This window comes from Misgurnus anguillicaudatus, chromosome 22 (genome assembly GCF_027580225.2).
Source record: "Misgurnus anguillicaudatus chromosome 22, ASM2758022v2, whole genome shotgun sequence".
NCBI lineage: Eukaryota > Metazoa > Chordata > Actinopteri > Cypriniformes > Cobitidae > Misgurnus > Misgurnus anguillicaudatus.
This window is the reverse complement of record NC_073358.2, coordinates 45209535-45232574: the sequence shown is the minus strand read 5'-3', so window position 1 is coordinate 45232574 and position 23040 is coordinate 45209535. Positions and strand designations below refer to the sequence as shown.

The 23040-nt window shown below is 36.6% G+C and overlaps 1 long non-coding RNA gene across 1 annotated transcript; it reads left to right on the top strand.

Moving 5' to 3' along the window:
- The first annotated feature begins 1620 nt into the window (after window positions 1–1620).
- On the top strand, window positions 1621–5876 carry LOC141358916 (uncharacterized). The gene is made up of 3 exons (XR_012365445.1): window positions 1621–2195; window positions 2339–2429; window positions 5099–5876. It is a non-coding gene; the product is annotated as an uncharacterized lncRNA (long non-coding RNA).
- Window positions 5877–23040: the final 17164 nt, after the last annotated feature.

The following is a 23040-nucleotide window of genomic DNA, read 5'->3' as shown; positions in this document are numbered from 1 at the left end:
GCTTGGACAAATGCTGGTCGAACCAATCAAATTGTCAGGGCGGGCTTTATACGATGATGGACAGATAATCAACAGTAACGTAATGAACCACGTCACCAAAGAGCGCGTGTGTTGAATGGCTGCCGCTGTAGAATTCAGCTGTGTGGATTCTGACATTGAGTCTGTTCTAAAAGATATCGACAGAGCATTGATTTTAAAAGAGGAACAGAGAAACGCGAGCAGGGCATTTGTTGATGTTTTTGCCGTCCTTCCTATTCGGCAAAAGTTGGTCGCAACTGAAATGGCTAACGTTATCACAGCGATGCGACTCAGCGTGCACGACGAGATGGATATACTGTAATTAGCGGACGTTGCCAGCTTCTTTTCGGAAGCCCGGAATCGTGGTTGCTGAATAAGTGGAGGGACATGCTAGGCTCCAATATTTTCAAGCCAACGTAATGGGTATCGTCGTGGATGAAGTTCACCTAACGTACAAATGGTAATAGATAGTCTTACTCTATCACTTAGTAAATACTTCATGTTGTGATATAAACGAAATGTTGTAAACATAGTAGGTATTGATGTACATTCGCTAACTCAGTATAATCACAATGTTAGTGTCATTGTAGCGAAAAAACTAGCAGTTTGGTCAGGCTGCAAAGACGTAATTTCAACATACGTCACACACTCCGTTGCTCTGATTGGTCGTAGGTCTATCCAATTGAGTGCAGAGGCATTTTTCGGTTGAGACACGCCTCATAATTATAGCTCAATGGAGCGGTATCAGACTTAAATTCTGACTAGAATTGAGTATGACAACGTCAGGCTATATGTTTTTAGCACATTGCCATGCAGTTTTGATTGTGTTGTAGATTGTTAAGTGGTTGCTAGGGTATTGCTATGCAGTTGCTAAGGTGTTCAATATGTTTTTAGCACATTGCCATGCAGTTTTGATTGTGTTGTAGATTGTTAGGTGGTTGCTAGGGTATTGCTTAGTGTTTGATTGTGTCGTAGATTGTTAGGTGGTTGCTAGGGTATTGCTATGTGTTCGACTGTGTCGTAGATCGTAAGCTGGTTGCTAGGGTATTGCTATGTGTTCGACTGTGTCAAAGATCGTTAGGTGGTTGCTAGGGTATTGCTATGTGTTTGACTGTGTCATAGATTGTTAGGTAGTTGCTAGGGTATTGCTTAGTGTTTGATTGTGTTGTAGATTGTTAGGTGGTTGCTAGGGTATTGCTATGTGTTCGACTGTGTCGTAGATCGTTAGCTGGTTGCTAGGGTATTGCTATGTGTTCGACTGTGTCAAAGATCGTTAGGTGGTTGCTAGGGTATTGCTATGTGTTTGACTGTGTCGTAGATTGTTAGGTGGTTGCTAGGGCATTGCTATGTGTTCGACTGTGTCGTAGATTGTTAGGTGGTCGCTAGGGTATTGCTATGTGTTTGACTGTCAACTGTGTCGTAGATCGTTAGGTGGTTGCTAGGGTATTGCTATAGATCGGTAGGTGGTCGCTAGGGTATAGCTATGCAGTTGCTAAGGTTTTTGTTGTGGGTTTTAGAACATTGCTATTTGTTCAATGATGTTGCAGATTGTTAGGTGGTTGCCAGGGTATTGCTATGTGGTTGCTAAGGTTTTCATTAGGTGATTGCTAGGTTATTGGTACTGTATGAAGTTGCTAAGGTTTCATGGGTGATTGTTGGCTGGTTGCTAGTTATTTAGTCACTAGCCTAAGAAAGTGAAAGTTTGAAAGCATTCCCAACAAAGATGATATAAAAAGAAAAGCATACAAAAGTCAATGAACAAATGATTACATCACAGAGTTTAATTGGAGTTAGACAGAGAGATCCAGGGGAAAAGACAGTCAGAAACAGAAAAAATAGACAGGGAATGAAAATAATGTATTTCTTCTTCTCCTGGAGCTACAGGTAGGTGTTAGTGATGGCTGAAGAGAGGGAGCCCAAGACAAATCGAGAGAGAGAGAGAGATTGTAAGCAGCTCCCAGAAGAGCCTGGAGGGGCTTTTACCATCCCAGAATCCAATTTCCAATAAAGTGAAGCTTTATGGGAAACGGTACAGCACGGCAGAGAGGAGATATTACAAAAAATAATGAAACTTTATCAGCAGCCATTAAAGCCCAACCCAGGAGGAGAGAGAGAGAGAGAGACGGGATCTGCACACTTGTTTTGGCCCTTCCCTCAATTTCTACTGTCCTCTCAAGGTGACATATGATTTTGATAATACTCCAGGTTTGGGGAGCACGTAATAGAGAGATTGCACAAATAATTAATATGTCAAGAATTTTCTCTTTATCTCTCTCGCTCCGTACTTCTCTCTCTCTCTCACTTTCTCTGTATGTTTCAGGGACCCTGGAAGAAGCAGAATCACAATAAAGACACTGAATAAGGAAAAAGCTATAGAGGCCAAGTGGGAGCAGTTTATCGCCATGGCGAAGGTTTTCTCTCCCAAATTGACTCTTTCGCACTGAAATGTTTGTGTAGCTCTGGTTCTGCCGAGGTTCTGTGAACTGTTATGTTTTCTCAAAGCGTGCCAGTGGGGTTTAGATAAGTGCAGTGGTCTTTCTCCTAAGACATAGTAAACATTAGGAGGGAAAACACATACACTGATAGTGTGCATACTGATTCAAATACCCATTTTCCTTAATCATTTTTAGTGTGGTGTAGTGGTTAAAGATCTGAGCTGGTCACTAAAAGGTTTTATGTTTAGATCATGCAACCAAATGGACCGTTTTTTCAGTATTTATTATTATTTTTTTAATGTGAAGTTAAAACATTTGATTCTATGAATATGCAAAATTTGTCCCCACCCCTACTCTATTGCACCAGCTCGGACCATAGACATATATCTAAATAGATGCTACATACGGAAGTTTCAGACACATAACTGCTAAGTTCAGTTTCACACAATGCATACGTGAAATGCGCGTTTGCAGCACTCATCTTTAAGCGTAGTTGTTTACAGGTTACAGCATTCACACTGCATGTGTGAGCATCACAGAAGCAGAGCTCAAACAGCTGTGCTGCAATCAGTTTAGCACAAAGGCTACAAGGCATCCATACATAACTACTGATCTATGCGTTCAACTTTGTTGATGTGATTGATTGCATGTTTGTGACGTTGGAAACACAGTGGATTTTAAACTGCGGGAATAAGACTGTCTCCAACTGTATGAAGAAAAATGATGAATTTCCACATGGCTTGTCCTGATAAAAACATCACATATAAATAACAATAAAAACCTGATTCTCCCCACAGTGGGACTTTAACTCTTTCCCCGCCATTGATGTCTCGTTTATTAAGAGAAAACATTTGCATGTTCCTGATAAATTTTTATGTTAATCTGCAATACCACGATTATCCACTAGATGCGCACTTAATCAATTTATATAAAAACTGAAGCCAAAACGTTATTAGCGCATTTTAAACTCTGTGTATGTTTTGATAATCGTTCTGAATCTGATCTCTAACAAAAGTCCTTCACAAAAATGCAATTATTTTAGATGTTGTTATTTTAAATATTTTTGAAGAAAAATACCCATATTTAAGAGTTTATAAGCAGAGAAAAAAAATAGATAGGATGAAACTTTTCCCCCCGTTTTGTTTGTTTGAAGAGAGTCTGTTCTTTCATTTAATATATTTATATGTTTATATACTTTTAGAAGAACATTTTCCTGGAAGGCATTTTGTGAAACTTTTGTGAAAATCACAAAAAATGCTGGCTGGCAACTTTTCAAAAAATGGCTAGTGGTGAATGAGCATAGGTGTCATTTACACTGGGGACGCTGAGGACATGTCCCCACCACTTTTTAAAATGGCTGATTTTATCCCCACCACTTTTTGACTTACACTGCAACAAATGACTTTCTTACTTTGTATTTTTGTCTTGTTTTCAGTAGAAATATCTAAAAAATTGTCTTGATGAGCAAAATTACCTAAGAAATTAAGTCTAGTTTTTAAACAATATATATATATATATATATATATATATATATACAATTTAAGTTAATTTGTGATTAAAACAAGCAAAAATATGAAGAGTTTCGTTGCAAAACGAGATAACTCCGTTTTTAATATTTTTGTCAAAACATGTTTTTTATAATGTTATCATGTTATTATTTTGTTTTATGGTGCTGCTTAGCTGTATTTTTTCAGTTATAAAGGTTTAAATCAAAAAAAACCAGCTGCAGTTGAATTGATATTAATTGGAATGCTCAACCAAAAAACAAGATTTCTGAACAATTAAAAAACGGAGTTATCTCGTTTTGCAACAAAACTCTTCATATCTGCCAATGGGGTGTAAAAAAATCTAAAAAATAAGATTTCTTTTTTCTTAAAAACTTAATTTAAGCAAAATTTTCTTACCCCATTGGCAGATAATTTAGCTTGTTTTAAGCACAAATTCACATAAATTGTATAGTTTTTGTCTAAAAATTTGACTTATTTTCTTGGGTCATTTTGCTCGCTAAGAAAATACATCTTGATTTAAGAATTTTAAGATATTTGTACTGAAAACAGGACAAAAATACTAAGTAAGAAAGTCATTTTTTGCAGTGTACAACTGCACTGCAAAAAATGATTTTCAAGAAAACAATGTATTAGTATTTTGTCTCGTTTTCAGTAAAAATTCTTAAATTAAGATGCTTTTTTGATGAGCAAAACGACCCAAGAAAATAAAATATCAAAAAAATATCAAATTTAAGTGATTTTGTGCATAAAACAAGCAAACAAATCTGCAAATGGGGTAAGCAAAAAATCTTGAACACTAACTTCAAGAAAAATTCTTGCTTGTTTTATGCATAAAATCACTTAAATTTGATATTTTTGGTCTAAAAACTAGACTTATTTTCTTGGGTCGTTTTGCTCATCAATAAGTTTTTAATATAAATAAATAAAAATATATAATTCAAATATTTTTGTGCATTAGGGTAACATATAACTTTTTGTTGTCTCTAAGGGATCATATTCTTCATTATGTTAAAATATATATACAGTAGGCTATATATTTTTAACATATAATTACATCATTTTTGGGGGGGGGGGTTTAATGTGAAATGTATGCACAATAAAGTTTTTACTGTACTCTCTGTCACTTTTTCCCAACAGTCATGGCATCTTACTTTGAGACCGTTACATGTTTCTTAAGGACACCATCGGACCTTAAAGTCTGTGGGCAGCTTGTCATCATTGGCAGCGGTTCCTAAAGACACATGTGATGACCCTGTTTTCGGTGAGGGTGTTGATGCCTTGAGCGGGCGAGAACCTGATTCTGATCCTTCATCATCAGAATGTAGGTCACCACAGTCAACCTTCACCTTCTTTCTCTGATCTACATGAGGTTTTCATGGTACCGGGATGCACTAAATGGTTTAGACAGCAAGAAGGAGTCCATCTTTAAAGGGACACCACTTTTTTGAAAATATGCTCATTTTCCAGCTCCCTTAGAGTTAAACATTTGATTTTTACCGTTTTGGAATCTATTCAGCTGATCTCCGGGTCTGGCGGTACCACCTCTAGCATAGTTTAGCACAATCCATTGAATCTGATTGGACCATTAGCATTGTGCTCAAAAATCAAAAACCAAAGAATTTTGATATTTTTCCTATTTGAAACTTGACTCTCTGTAGTAACATCGTGTACTAAGACTGACAGAAAATTAATAGTTGTGATTTTCTAGGCAGATATGGCTAGGAAATATACTCTCATTCTGGTGTAATAATCAAGGACTTTGCTGCTGTAACATGTCTGCAGCAGGCGCAATGATATTATGCAATGCCCGAAAACAGTCCCCTGACATTGAAAGATACCAAAGTTACCCCTTTATGAAAAAGTTTATGATATGTCCCATTTAATATCCTAGATTTTTGGCATAAAAATTATAATTTTGACCAGGGGCGCAATGAACAGTTTCAAGGGGGGTATGCAAGACAGAATTTTGGGCCCCTTTCTTTAGAGGATTGTTTGATTTTCATACCATAATGTCTAGCTATATAAAATTACTCAGTTGAGTGCATTTATTTAATTTTACAGGTCGCATTTGCACTAAAAATAAATGCATGAAGTAAAACAAAAAGATTTATTCGAAAAACGAATAGCCTACCATTTTAATCTGGTAAGGCAGAAAACATTCACATGATTTTAAATAGATCACTAAAAGAACAATAATGCATGGAGATGCATTTCTGAACTATGGAAATCTATGAAAGGTTCTTTGAAAGTCGCGGCAGTTGAGTTTTCTGTGCGGTTTTAGAAGCGAAATGTGTACAATTATGTTTAGCCTATAGTTCATTGTTCAGAGTTCATATTGATTATCTTATAGTTCATTTAAAAATGTTCTTACGAACTGACTGTATTCGTCAGAAAAACACCAAATAACTTATATTCTGTTTATGTCGCTGTTCTCTGTGCGTGTGGTATGTGTTCCGTCCTCCGCTCATGACAAAAAGCGTGGCCGGCAAAATTAAAATTAATATTACGTTGATCTTTAAGAGTGTGCGCTTCGCCCGCGCACGCCCTTCACCAGTGACACAGAAATTGCAAAAAGCACAATCGGCTAAAGTTTTAAATATGACGTTGATTTTTAAAGTCAAAAACATGCCGCAATCAAATGTGCTGCTGATGAGCATGCAAATTTATTTCTGTGCACTGAAGGCTTTTTTTTTGAAAAGTGATTAAAGTGATATACCCCCTAATATGATTTTGCACATCCAACAACTATCATTACAAAGATAATACTGCATGTTTTGGCATTTGGTAGTAGGCTATATTGCAGTAGTTAATATTTGTTACGTAATGAAATGCACGGTGTTCTTTTTAATGTTCTTTTTCTTTAATATTCACAACACTTATCAACAAAACATTGATTAAAATTAAGAAACAAACTATATTAAACGAAATTCATTTGAAGCAAACATTTGAAGCAAACAAAACTTAATTTAAAGTCGAAAATTATGTCTAATGACCGCCTCCATTTGTAACGTCATATTAGCCTTCAATCCATTACAACGCCCAATATATGGCGTTTAAAATTAGAGTCTTAATAATCGAATTAAATTAAAACAAAACATTAACAGCAATACAACAATATTTAAACACAACAATACTCAAACATAAATATAAAACAGACATTCTCAATTAGGATGCATGTTAAAAACAATCTGACATAGCGTTTAATAGCTGCACTAAGTTTACAATTTTGGGCAAAACCTCCGTTGCAACCCTGAATAAAAATGAATCACTTTCACTTTGAAAATGATGCGCTGTCACATTAAAACCAGCTCTTAGTCATTTAAAATTTAACTCAATTATGGCTTAGACAATTCTCCTATTTCATGTTTATTTAGAAAATAATATTTTTAACTCCGCCTATTAAGTTATTGTCCGTCTTAGAAATGCAATAGTTGTCAGCAGTCGCCATGCTAATATTTCCTTAAATAAAGCTCTTGCTGTCCTTTTGTATTAACACAAATATTTTTCATTTTTCATGAAACATACAGTTTACGGATCAGCATGAACGCTTTTAGTGGCAGGTGAGATCTTACCTTGAAATGCCAAACTTTAGGGCTGTCGACCAGGGGCGTAGCCAGTAATGGGCCAGGGCGGCACTGGCCCGCCCACTTAACTCCCTGGCCCGCCCAGGCAAGTTTCATCAAAATACACTTTTAGTTTATTTTTATTATTCAAATGTATTTAAGAAAATATATTAATATAAACCTGATTTATCTTTGACTGGTGTGTGTTTAATTTGCTTTCTAAATAAAATGGAATTGTTGAAGCAAGTTGTAGGAATCCGCCGGAACGTAACTGGTTGCTTGGTTGCTAGGGGTTCTTCTGACAGGTAGACTCTGTGGGAAGCGGCGGGCTTAGGCAGCCAGCCAGCTAACTTTGCTAACTGCGTTTTTTAGCTAATATTATTAACATTGCCACAATAATGGCTAAATTTTCTTTAATGTGTTATTTAAAAACGCAAGTGTTGAGGAAGAAGATACGCCACTGCCTCCATCTGCCGAGTCCTACCAGCGCAGTTCTTCAGACTCATTAACCCACAAGAAGGCTAGTCAGGCGCTGGTGGTGCCGGTTGCCGCTTGCTCCCTGGCGGCAGCTCTCTCCCGGTCAGCCTGACACAGGTTTACCCGCCGATCTAACGGCAAATTATAAACCACCCTCACAACCCAATTTGAATCCATGACTCGATTACTCGCCTCAAAAACCTGTGCCTTTTGTTTTTGAGAAAAAACTCTGTGACTCTTTGGAATATAATGAGATCATTTCTGTTTTCAACATTAAACCCAGGCGCCAGGCACGGATTAACGCACGGGCCTACTGGGCACTTGCCCAGGGCACTGGCCACCAGGGGGCCCTGTCAAATTTACTGTGTCTATTCTTTTCAAATAAATATTTTTATTTTAATTTTATTTTCAGTAAAATTGTGTTAAATATTGAGGAATAATGTGTTTTTTGCAGTTGCAAACTATTAACTAGTAAATAAATCAAATAAATAATTTTTATGTATTGCTGCGCTGTTGAGAGGGACATCTAGAGGCGAGTGAAAAGCATTGCGTAATATAAAAGTCACGCGTAGAAGACGGTTACTCAAAAACCAAAACAAAAATGAGTTTAAAACCACAACCAAGTGGATGAGTGATAAGAAAGCACAAAAAGGACAGCTTTTCATCACCTTGCCGGTCAGCAACTGTGAAGTAGAACGTTCATTTTCTCTAATGGCAAGAGTAAAAAACGAACTAAGAAGCAAAATGTGTCAAGGACGTCTAAATTCACTGTCTTTAATGGCCATTGAATGCGATCTTGTGAGGGAACTGGATTTTGATGATGTTGTGGAAGCTAAGGTAAATTTAAACCAACTTTTTATTCTAAGATTTAAGGGGCTGGACACACAAAGCTTTTACACTCGCGGCCAGCGCATGTTTTCAATTGATTCCAATTTTTCAAATAAGAATTTTCTCCTGTGATATGATTTGGAGAGGTGTGCCTGCCCGGTTGCATGAAACTCCTTAAGTGAGGGTTTCCCTGAGGGAGAAAAAAATCTCTGAGGTAAGGCATTTATTTAAGAGCATTGCAACAAAGGTCTTAACTGTCACCCTTACCTAAGTGTCTATTCTAAGTATTTTACAATAGGCTCTGCCAAAAGACAGCAGAGAAGGAGCGGTTGCTATAATTACAAAATCTCACAGCGTAAACAAATCAACGCACGCACTGCGTGCCACGCAGCTCAACAGACGGCGGATTTGTGTACAATGAAACATCGTAAATAACAGACTGTAAAGTGCCGCATGTTTAAAACCTGAAAGTAATTCAAACTGGAAACTGTTTAGATTGACGGACGATCAAACCGCTATTCTCCTAATAAATGCGCATCACTTTTCTCTAAGGGATTATTCCAAACGTTAGAAATGCGCTTTGGTACTTCATTTTCTTAAATAACCATAAAATCAGCCATCGCGTGTGAGGTTAAGGGACCTGTTATATTCCCTTAAGTTTTAAGGGAAAAATGGGACTTAAGGACTTTGTAGCAACGCATAACAGAACTTAAGGTAATACTTTAGCATTTAAGGGTAAATACTTATTGACAGCCTTAAGGTTCACTTAAGGTTTTTTCTTGCAACCCATTCTTTATTAAGATCACCCTTAACCTTATATTTAAGGGATTTCTTATCTTAAGGACTTTCATGCAACCGGGCTTTTTGATTGAGTATGTTGTACAGTATGTTGTCAGATACTGGTGAGATATAAATAAACCAATTTGTGGTGTGAAAGTACAGAATATTGTGTGCATTCTCTCCCCGCGTATTAGTGCAATTGTTAATCCTGTAAAATGGGGCATACAGGCAGAGGCGAACCAACACTTGAGCCCTGTGCATACAGGTGCAACGCTGTTGCCCAAAAAATTGGTAAAGGGGAGCCTTTGAGACATCCGTGCCCAGGGCACATCATCGCCATAATCCGTCCCTGCCAGGCGCTTGCATCTTGTAGAATGAAAACAACAAAGGTAGGCCTGTTGTTTAACTCGTTTCCTTATTTTTGCTCCTGAAGTGATCTAATAATGTGTGTTGTGTATAGATGTACGCCTTATAGGTTAACTTGCATTGTTTAATTTAAATGAGTTGCTATACGTTTATTTATTTCAAACCGTGCTCTGCTGAGAGTTTTCATTTTTTCAATTTTCTGTTACGTTTAGCCTACTTTATTTCAGGTGAACTGTTTTTGCACTGCTGATTAGCCTGAATAAGACAGTTTATTGTCTATGCTGGCCTGGTTTGTCCAGCCTTTATTGAGCTCTGTGTTGGTTGAACATGTTTAGACAGTGTTTTATTATTTCCTTTGCCGAAAATTGCAAAGTAAAGATGTCACTGCTTTGCAGTTTGTCTATTCTTTTTTTTCTACTCTAAGGTTTAATTATTATTCAAGTCATTTTATTCTAATATAAACTATAGGCCCACTCACTTTTGCCCCGGCCCGCCCAAAATACAATTTCTGCCTACGCCCCTGCTGTCGACTATTTGTGGTAACTTTGCATAGCAAACCCACCAAACTGATCCCAAACAAAGATGTTGTCTACTCATCCAAATCCATACCCGCACAATCAAATTAAAAACCACCAGAACCGCCAAATATGTAATTGCATCTAGGTCATGATTGCACGCTGTTTTTTTTAAAGTGTCTCAATTCAAGTCATTTACAGTAGTTTTATATTAATTTACTTTACATTTTACTACAGTGGTAATAATTAAACGTGTACAATAAAAAAAACGGAAAAGTGGTGACGGTGGGGCCCCCTAGCGGACTTATGGGCCCATATGCCTGGCATACTCTGAACCCCCCCTAACGGCGCCCCTGATTTTGACCCATACAATGTATTGTTGGCCATACTTCTACTTATGGCTGGTTTTGTGGTCCAAGGTCACATACGATTACTCAAAATAATAGTACACACTCTCAAAATACAAAAAAGCTGGGGCAGTACCCTTTAAAATGTCCTAATATGTATCATTTAGGTACAGAACAGATATGTATTTGATGCCAACATTTGAGGTACTAATATGCACTATTTAGGTAAAAAAGTGTACTTTTTGAATGTGTACCGCCCCAGGGACAGGTTTTGTACCTTTATTTCTGAACGTGCACAATATTTCTCCTTCGTATTTGTTATTAAAATATAAAAAGTGAACTTTTTTTAGCCTGCTGCCTGGGTACACAGGAGGAGGCCGTGAAATTCACGCAGACACACGCTGACCGATTCGCACCCTATAAGTGAGTTTCTGCAGTGCCTTGTTTCTAGAAGGTTTGGGCCGAATGATGAGCGCTATCTGTTTCCCATCTCACTGACACTTACCCTGCTGACACAATCACATGAAGCACATTGTCATGGCAACAGTCCGTGTCATTATTATCATTATCATGCACTTCAGTGCTGTGCTGTGCTCTTAGGACAAAAACAGACGAAAAATATCCATCAAGACACTTTCACAATTGCCCTATTGTCGTGTATATCGGTGCACACTGTTGAAAATCTCATTTTGGAAAAAAAAGCCATTTTGTAAGAATCTTACATCCCTTTGAACTCCTTCACTGGGTTTTAAGATGTATGCCTTCACTGTGTATCACATTTTTACCGTTTTCTGTCCCTGTGGCGATTTGGGGCCCCATCTCGTGATAGGGGCCTAACAGACACCATAGGTGTCCTACATTTTTGCCTGAAGATAATAAGCTAAAATCCATCAGACAGAGAAGATCAATTGAGTCCGGACTACAGCTTGGGAGCTGCCTTTGTTTTTGCCCAGTTATTACTGTTTATATTATGATTAAGACGTTTTATCGTCCTAACGGTTAATCAAGCGAATGGATAATCCTGAAGATTTAGGGGCAAAATCTAAGAGACTGGACTGTAAAGATATCTTTCTTATTGTTTCCAGTTTAATTACATAAAGATAAAAGCATTCTGAGAATGTATTACATCATCAATGATGGAAAGACTTAACGTAAGCATTTATTATTTATTATTACAGCTTATATAAATATAATTAATCTCCCAATTTATTAATAGATAATAAAGCCAGGGGAACGCATATTATAGTTTGTATTTATGAAGCAATCTATTTTTGAGTTATGCCTCTTTTCATCTTCATCTAAGAACCTAGTTTATTTTTATGCAAAAACTCCATCCTCACAGACAAGATTGATGTGTATTGTGTCGGTTAATGAGGTGTAGTGTTTGAGGAAAATATATCCATAGTGATAGATCTGTTTGAATGGTTATTAGTTGGATATGGAGCCTGAATGTTTGTTTCTGTCAGCTGTTGGTAAATGAGGTCTGTAAAGAATCGCAATTACAGTGATATATATCTGTAGACCAGCAGAGGGCGCACTTGGATAATTTACACGTGCACTGTCAGAAAAAAAAGTGCTGTACCTTTTCTGTCTCTGGGGTAGTTTGCAGGTATACTAAACATAATAGAGGGTATGCACTTTTCAACGTGACCATGCCGGAGCATGCCCTGTTGAGTGGCAAACGTTCAATAAAATGACTGGTGTTCATAGCGGCTACTTCGAAAATGTAAGTAAAACTGACTATAAGCTTAAATTAAATTTAGTTGGACTTGATAGCAGAGGTGTGCAATACTTAGTTACATTAGTTATATTTTCCAAGCATCTGTGAGGGTGTTTGTCTTTGGGAAAAATTACTTCACTACACTCTAATACCCAATTACATAACAATTGTGTACTTTTACTTGAGTAAAAGTACGTTAATGTACTTAAATATTAAAATGTAAAACACAAACTTGTATTTATGAAATGTAATAGAGTAAAATTATGATAATATGCTTTGGAATGTATGTTTTCCAAAGAAAAACACTGATAAAATACAAATACTTGAAAAATACTTTTAAGTAGAAAGTAAAACCTCTGCTTTATAGTGACCCTAGCACGGGTGTGCCCCATAAGCCTTGAAAAGTGAAGCCTCTGGCTCTTTGATCGCCCCCTGGTGGCTGGCTGCAGTACAAGTCATAACCCCGCCCTCTCCATTCAAATGAATGGGACTATGCTCTAAATAAAAAAAAATTTACACTTCCAATAAAAGTTTTCGAAAGATGGTTTTGGTCCTTTCAAGTAGTTGTTATCATGCTGATATATGTTCAAGTGTTCATTTTTGTGATAAGTTTCATTTTAGCTTGTAATTTGATGCTATAGAAACGGGGCGTGTCGTTATGATTGGAGTGGTTGAATTGGCCGCGTGAGCGTTTGGGCGGAGGTTTGGTGCCGCGGCTCCGCCTCTGGCTCCACGGACGATTCCTTCTGCGCATGCCTTGGCTCCAAACTGAAGTTTTTACGTAACATGGCGGCGACCGTGGTCGGACATTTTTGGCTTCAATTCATTACAATGGTGGGGAGGCGACGTCGCGTCGTCCATCTTTTTTTACAGTCTATGCCCTAGCAACTTGTCAACCCACCTGTGGTCTGTGGACGTTGACATGAACGATCAATTTACTTCTCCTTTCTGTGTTTTTTGGCAGTCGGTAAAACGATAGCTCAGAATTCTTGTTAAATCTGTTCGTTCAGTTTATCGCACAACAGCTGTTTCCCATTTAGACGCGATTTCACCGTGTTTTCGCCGATGTCACGCTGTACTCAAATGCTGCCGCTCTGTCTTTTGCCAGTCAGTGGGCGTGCCCGCAGTCACTTTCACCAAAGGTGACGTCACGTGCATACCCTCTATACAATGTACCTTTTGTGGTACATAAAAAAAAAAAAAAAAAAAAAAAAAACAAAAAAACCTTTTGTGGTACATTACTGTACCTTAAGGATCTATTGTGTACCTTTAAAGGTACCCTCAAATGTTTTTGTACCCCTAACATTTAACTGTTACCAAATTTAAAGGTACACAATATGGTATAATATTCTACCCAAAAGTTATAACATTTTAATGTGTTGTATACCCATAAATGTACAAAAATGAACCTTTGAGGGAACCACCCCAGTGACAGAGAATGTACAGTTTTAAACCTTTTTTCTGACAGTGTGCATATGGTCCTTTATTATTGTAAACAAGGTGGGTTTGCATAGTGCAACGATATTATTGACATATAGATATTGTCATTTTAACAAAATGCTTAACTGGTACCAGCTGTCTTGTATATCTATTTGTTGCTTATGAACCATTTACATTAACTAAAGCATATACGTCTTATAAAATGTATTAGGAGTATGTACAATTAATGTAGTTTAATAATCTGGATTTGGGTAAATTTTATAAGAAATGTTTGAGTACATATTGAAATATTCTTCAATAATATTGACTTTTTGAAGACTTGACACATCTGAGCTCAGTTTGTGACCATTTCTGGATCTTTTTTTCCTCATGAGATGCAAGCAAAACTTTCCATTTGCTCTCTGGTTATTCTCATTGATGTCTAGGAGAATTAAGATATTAAAAAGGTCTCATAGCCTGTAATGTTTCCTTCTAATTGGCTATTTTAAAGTGTTACCTTATCATTTAAGATTTTAAAAGTTTGGCCACGAAGCGTACCGGAGCACCAGACAGGTTAACCGATCACCTGTAAGAATGTAATGTGAATATAATGAGAATGTGATGATCATGTGAGAAGGTGATGACACCAGACTACTGTCTTGTTGTGTGATTATTGTGAACTTTTACATGAATGTATGTCTCTGTTATTATATAGTAATGTATCAGCCAAAGTCCATCCTGAAAGAAAGCGCAACAAGGCCAAAAAGACAAAGTCTCAAAGCATAAAGAGGTGTGTCTGACTTTTTCTTAGCATATTACAAACCACTTATGAAAAGAAAATTAAATGAATTTAAACTCTGTCATCCTATTTTATCAAGTGGAATTGCTCATAGATTTTTAGATTTTAGTTTGCAGTGTAGTATGACCCAGAAACAACTGGGTCAATATGACCAAAGTAAAGTACAGTACAGATACCAGTGTGCTTGCAAAATGTTTTATTTTGAATTAGCCGAATGGTTGTGCAATGAATTGATCAAAAACTCATCATCACAAAATGAAAAGGTTAAAACTTTGTAATCTATAGCATTTATATATTATTTCTTCCCTAAGCTTTTGTAAGCGGCTTTGGCTCAAAGCGTGATTGTAATGTTAATGTTCACCTACTATGCGAAGGATTACCAGTTAGGTGTGGGAAATATGCATATGTATAGTGTAAAGCGGCCTTCTCCATTAATGATGAAAATGTGTGCATCATGGGAATAGAACTTGACACTATGCCCTACATGCGTGCAAAAGCATGTAGGGTGTAGCCCCAAATGTAAAAACCCCAAAGCTTTTCAGATTTATTCCCATGTTTTGTACATTATTATTGTGCATTGTTTAGTTTGGTGCGTCATTATTGTACAATATTAACATGTTGGTTTTTTGTATTTAAATGATATTATTAGTTTTGTTATGCAATAAGTTTCCCTGTCACACAACTCGTACATGAAAAGGAAGCCATGTTGAATGAGATAAAAGCATCTTATGATGACAAAATGAAAATATAAAGTGACATAGTAGAGAGCCGAAACAAAATGAAAGATTGTAATCATTAAAACCGCATTAAAAAAGAAAAATCTGCAATACATCCTTCACTCTTTTCCTCTTGTCTCTCTTTCTAGAACTAGGTGGGAATTTGGGGTCCAGCGATATCTGTCTCTTTGTAACACAATGTCCCGTGGACAAATCCCTTGTGATGCAACCTCTTTAACCTCTGCGGTCTCTACGGCAACAGTGCATGAGTCAAAAGTGACTGCTGCGGTGTGTTAAGAAGATCCATACAGCACCCAGTGGTGCGTGTTAAGTGGATGTTCGGTGGTCTACGTCAGTTTCAGTGCTCTTGAAAGCATTTATCCTAAACCACTTACGCGTGTTTGTTAAATTTACATTAATGACCCTACAGGATTCAGTAAACCACCTAATCCTACGAACGTTTGCAGATGTACAAGAGTGTGTGTGCTGGTGTTTATAATAACATTACACTAACACAATATTTGTGTGTGTCTATGCTTGCATGTGTGCGTGCATGCGTGCGTGTGTTGAAGGCTTTCAGGATTGCTCGGTAGCGTGACCCCCATCAAACACTTCTTAGATGGGAGGGCCGCATGTTTGCTGGAGAAGTTAAGTCGATTTACAGAAGGCCTTACAATGCGGGTTTATCCACACAGCTTCCTCAGGGTCCTGAACTCCCTCCAGACATGGGGCGCTGCTGTCTGGACCTATGTGTGTCTATGGAGGTATACACTTACTATACAATTACTGCACACTTACTGTACACAATGTGATTTTGACACTGTCATTTATTACTGAGTTAATTTAGTTAAACTTTTCAAATAAAATGAATTAATAAAATCACTCTATTTAAACAAAAAAATCATTCCAAGTGGAATTTGTGTTAAAGACAGCACAAATGGACATCTTAAGCTAAATAGTTCACTGAAAGGAAGTTTGTTAGGTTAAGGCAAAAAATATACAGTTTAAAATTAAGACACAAATTATGTGGATTTTTTCTAAATGTCTTAAAGGGACAGTTAACCCCAAAAATGAAATTCTGTCATCAATTCTACATAAACTTCTTTGTTCTGCTGCACACAAAGGAAGATATTTCGAGAAATGTTTGTAACACAACTGTTTTTGGGCAGCACTGACTTAGTCCATAGTATTTTTATTTCCTACTATGGAAGTCAATGGTGCTCCTGTTTCCTGATTGATTACAAATATCTTCATTTGTGTATACAGGACAACTTGAGGATGATCATTTTTTGGTGAACTATCCCTTTAAGGTAGGTTTACACAATAACAATGTTGTCAAAATGACCCTTGTTTACATTGATCTGTAAAAACGACCAAAAACATTGTGTTATGCATGCTAGGCCAGTAGTCGGCAATGTCACACAATGTCAAAAACATAAATTATGAATGAGCATGGCGTAACCATTTACACAAATTCATGTTTTTTTAATTGACACGGAGACAGTAGCAGTATTATTTTCCAAATTTTTACACGTATTTTTTTTTTTTTTCATTTTTAGGCCCAAAATACCATATAAATAATTTATTTTAGCATGTTAAAATTGCCACTTTGTAGGTGTGAGCAAAAATGTGCCGTTTTGGGTGTGTCCTTTAACATGCAAATGAGCTGATGAAATTAAAACACTGATCACAATGATGGTGGTTTGTTACAATTAAAACTCAATTGTGCACTAAATGGCAGTGCTGTGGTTGGATAGTGCAGATAAAGGGGTGGTATTATTATAATAAGAGCTCCTTATGACATCATAAGCAGAGCCAAATTTCAACGACCTATTTTTTTTTCATGTGCTTGTAAAGGATGATTTACCAAATCTAAGTTACTGGGTTGATCTTTTCCACATTTTCTAGGTTGATAGAAGCACTGGGTACCCAATCATAGCACTTAAACATGGAAAAAGTCAGATTTTCATGCCATGGCCCCTTTAAGTGAAATGTCCATATAGTGGTAAGGTGATAAACTGCACACATGGTGACTCTGATAGGACGGCTGTGTGATTTAAAGGAGAACCTTAAAAAAATGTTTGCTTTAGACCCCATGAAGTTTAGAGACAAGCCCGTGTAAGTCTATATGTGTAAGTGCATATACTGTTATCACAAACAGAACAAGAGATTAAAGGTGAATGACAGGCATGAATAGTGTTTTTTACTAGCTGTCAGCTGCTGTTATCTACTGTTTCTGTTTTGTAGTCTCTGACAGATTAACTGCAGTTTTGTTTGGCAAGACACCTATTTGTATCTACACTGCACTTCATGTGGCCTTTCATCAGTTTGATAATGATCTTGTCAGTTGTAAATACATCACCTAATGTTTACAAGGTACTAGCTGAGGATTATTTTAAAAATGTTTTGCCAGCTCTTTTATGGACGGATTCAGCGGCAGCAACATAAACATACATCTTTGGTGGCCCAAACTTAAAGGACAAGTTCGGTATTTTACACTTAAAGCCCTGTTTTCAGATTGTTTATGATGAAATAGAACGGTTTTGACTGAAATTTCGACATATGCGGCTGCCCCGAGAATTTTCGCGTGTTTGTGTTTCACCTCCCTTACAATGGGTTTAATGGTGCACAGGAACAATCCTTCCTAAAATGCATTAAACTTTCGTTTACAAAGACGTGAAACTCACCGAGTGGTCAGGGGTGTTCACTGGTATGCTCACACAAAAATCGCTGCAAAATACGCATTCCAACAGGTTTTAGCGTAGTTTTTGCCAACTCCATTGACTTGTATTAGATGTGCTGTGAGGTACGGTATTACTCCGCGCCGGGAACTTTGTTTGTATTCTTGTAATTGGCAATGGCGGATTAGCGCCACCATCTGGGCTGGAGTGTCTATTATTCAAGCTCTAAGCGGAAGAATGTACACGTGTGAGGCGTTTGGAAAAATAGGTCCACAACGAATGCTAAAACACCTGTTGGAAAGCATCTCTTGCAGCGATCCCTGCGTGAGCACATCAGTGAACACCCCCGACCTGCTTTGTAAATGAAAGTTCAATGCATTTTAGGAAGGATTGTTCCAGTGCACCATTAAACCCATTGTAGAGCTGTGAGGTGATATGTCAAAAATTCAGTCAAAACCGTTCTATTTCACCATAAACAATCTGAAAACAGGACTTTAAGTGTAAAATACCGAACTTGTCCTTTAACTTCTGGTAGACTTCAGCAAAGTTTCAATAACAACAGAGTCTCTTTATTTTTTCTGATAACAAGCAAAATAACCTTAGTTCAAATCATAGCTAAAGTGCATCAACTACAACACTGAGCTATATGTTGCTGTGTACAGTTAATGTATACAATGTTAGCTATAAATCCTTAAAGGATTAGTCCTTTTTTTTTAAATATTCATATAATTTACTCACCACCATGTCATCCAAAATGTTGATGTTTTTCTTTGTTCAGTCGAGAAGAAATTATGTTTTTGGAGGAAAACATTCCAGGATTTTAATGGACTTTAATGGACACCAACACTTATAGTCTTATCTAGAGAAAAGATTGTCATTTTTGACAACAAAAAAAAAATACACATTTAAACCACAAGTTCTCGTCTATCTCCGGTCCTGTGATGCGCCATCGCGATCTCACACAATTGCGTAATGCCATGAAAAGGTCACGTGTTACATATATGAAACGCACATTTGCGGACCATTTTAAACAATAAACTGACACAAAGACATTTATTAGTCTCATTCGACATAAAACAACATGGGAAAGGTCCTCTTTCTCCACACTTGTAACACTGGGGCGTAGTTTAGCATACATCATTCGTGACCTGACGTGATGACGTATTACGTGAGGTCGCGCTGGCGCATCACAGTTGTGGTTTAAAAGTGCTTTTTTTGCCAAAAATTTAGAGTCCTTTGAAACTCAGTTGAAACTGCATTAAAACTGTTACGTGTTGGGGTCCATTAAAGTCCATTAAAATGAGAAAAATCCTGGAATGTTTTCCTCAACAAACATAATTTCTTCTCGACGAAACAGAGAAAGACATCAACATTTCGGATGACATGGTGGTGAGTAAATTATCTGGATTTTTTTTCAGAAAATTGACTAATCCTTTACATTTTTGCCTGGCTGCTGAATCTATCTTCGCACAGATGTGATCCAGTCTTTCCTCGTCTTTAGGAAACCACTTTTTTTTTCCAACAAGGTCAGTAAGTCATTTTATGCATACACAAGCATTCACGCGCACAGTAGGCCAGTAGTTGGCAATGTCACACAAATTCATGCTTTTTTAGTTTACAGTAGCAATATTATTTTCAAAATTTGAACTTTGCACGTTTTTTTTTTTAAGTTTGCATTTTTAGGCCCCCAAAACCGCATCATGTAAATGAACAGCTAAAATGCATGAAACGTTTTTTAAAGGGGCCATGGCACAAGACTTTAAGGACTTAAACTGACCTTGTTGAAAAAAAAAGTGGTTTCCTAGACAAGGAAACACACACCCTTGCAAAGCATAGTTTATTTGACTTGTACACATGCGCTGACGTTTGACGCATGTGCATTCAAAAATTGCAATACCTCTCATTGCCTACATACTATACTTCTTCCTGCACTAAACTAAATTATAAACAGTAATCTTAAAAAGGCTACATTTACATAACAATGATGTAAAACAACAGAAAAGTTTTCAAAAGTTTTTGAAAAATGTTATGTCCGCATAATACACTGCAAAAAATGATTTTCAAGATAAAATTTTCTTTTTATCTAAGTATTTTGATCTTGTTTTCAGCAAAAAATCTGCCAATGGGGTAAGCAAATTTGTCTTGAATTTTTCTTGAATTTAGTGTTTAAGAAAAATGTTCAAGATTTTTTTTCTTACCCCATTGCCAGATTTTTTTTGCTTGTTTTATGCACAAAATCACTTAAATTTGATATTTTTGGTCTAAAAACTAGAGATCGTTTTGCTCATCAAGAAAAAGCATCTAAATTTAAGAATTTTTTGATATTTTTACTGAAAACAAGACAAAAATACTAAGAATTTTTTTCTTGAAAATCTTTTTTTGCAGTGTAATGCTGTCAAAAAGATCTGCGCATGGGTGATTCTCACGAAACCATTGAAACACCACTGCACTAATGATTTTAGCTTTAAAATGTGTAATATAGTAACATTAAAAAGCATCAGAATTAACACAATAATGTGTTCTACCTTGCACAATGTGTGATTTCAACATAAAAATTTATAATTGTAAATTTTATCTCATTTTCTGCTGAAATTCTCATTACCGCAATGTGTCCGGCTGTGTTTGAACATGCGTTATGTTGTAATTTAATCAAATTAACACAAAAATATTAAGAAAAAAAATAAATGGATGTTTTGCTAGACTACTTTAGATGACAGAAAAAATATTTAGTGAATATTCATGTATAATAATAATGAAGAAAAATTAAGAAAATGATGTGTCCATGCCTGATGTTCTCATCCTCCGCAACACTTTTTGAGAACAGTTTAAGTACACATACAGAATTTTAATAAAGTTTGATTTTGAGTGACCAAGCACATGGACCAGTTACTTCAAGATGGCTACCAGGTAAGATAATTTTTTTACAGTTAATTTGAAATATTGTCTTGTCAGAATGCTTACACAACATTTTGATTATCATTACCGCAACAGATGCTTATTAAATGTTAATTTAATTAATAGAAGCACAATACTTTGATTTTAAATGCATGTGCAGAATCTCCAAATTGTGTTCTTTCAGGTTTTTCATGTCATTTTGAAAATATGTCAGTGTTGATGTTTTCTGACTGTTGCGGTAATGAGATTTTTTAGGACTAATTTTTTTAATTATGTTACAAAAAGTGTTAAATGATGAGTAAAAGTTTTTAAATTAATGTTCCCATTTACTCCAGACTTTGTTTTTCAATGTCTGGTGGGAAAAAAGTAAATTTAAGCAATTTTTACATTTTCATGCTTGACATTTTTAAAACCAAGTTTTCGTGAGAATCACCTGCTTACATGGACCCATGAAAAAACTAAAACGCTGTATAATGCATGCCAGGCCAATAGATGGCGATGCATTTCTGTCCGATAATGTGCGACACGTCACAGCTTTTTTCAATCACTTTTAACATGAATTACATTTTGTACACACACACTTAAGCCCTTTTCACACAGAGATTACGGAAAATACACAGAAAGTGCACTGGGGATTTGTCATTTGATTTTTGGTTCATTCACACTGCCAATGATTCTCCAAAATCTGTACGTGCATTCACACACATACCATAAACATCCCGTAAATACACGTGACGTAAGTCCTGCACTTGTTTGGTTTTTTCAAAGCGTCTGAAGTTTGTTTATAATCCGTGATTTCTCTCTCACGAAACCACACGTATGCATCTTTGTTTATGATAAGATCGTAAGGACCATGTGATATGCTTCACATGCTGGTGAATAATCTTGCAAATTGGTCCCCTTTACGGGAGCGATCCCAGAACATTTACAGAACGTGTTTGTGTTCATACAGGCTCTCTGACAAATTTACAGAAATTTTCTGGGACCAAGTGCTGTGTGAATGAAGTTTTAGTCTTGGCCAATGAATGTGAAAGTAGTTAATTAGTACATACTGAGATGATATAGTGAGTGTTAATTGTTAACCCCATGATCAGCTTGGTCAGCAATAACCCTAGACAACCAGAATAAGTCCACATATTTTGTGTGTTGTGGACGTTGAGCAAAGTTAAAAGAAATTGCGCACCTTCGGCTTAGTTTCTTTCAATCTACATACTAATGAGTCTGTAATTATCGACGTTTTAGATTTCAGGTTTAGCAACTCTCAGAGCTATTTATCTCATTTAATTGTAACTGCCAAAACTCTGCTGACTCCCTTAAACCATGTCCAGACAGGCTGCTGGTAACAAGCCATCATTTGGGCCGTATAATGATGGATTATCCAGTTGGGTAATAAGGTACTGTCAGTAACTGGGAGGTTAGGATGCGAGTGGGTTGTAATTATGAGAAGTGCTCTTTTATCTTTCTGTCTTTCTCTCTCATTTGCGGATTGTGAGAGAGAATGTAGTAAAGATGCCCAAGGCCGAGTACGATTCATGGTTACAACGCAGACTCAACCAACCACAGACCACCAAGAGGGCAACACACTACACGTAAATTATCATTCGCCTGGTCTTTCGCTGTTTTCCAATTTTCCAATCTGAATCTCATGAAACATTTTTAAAGTCATTTTCTGTAAATCAAAAACCTTCTGTATTTGTGTACCAAAGCCTAATATTATTTAAAGGGGACATTTCAAAAGACTTTTTTTAAGATGTAAAATAAATCTTTGGTGTCCCCAGAGTACATATGTGAAGTTTTAGCTTAAAAACATAAATAATTTATTATAGCATGTTAAAATTGCCACTTTGTAGGTGCGAGCAAAAATGTGCCATTTTGGGTGTTCTTTTAAAATGCAAATGAGTTGATGAAATGCAAACATTGATCACATGTTGGTTTGTTGAAATTGAAAGTAAATTGTGCTGTCAATTATTTTA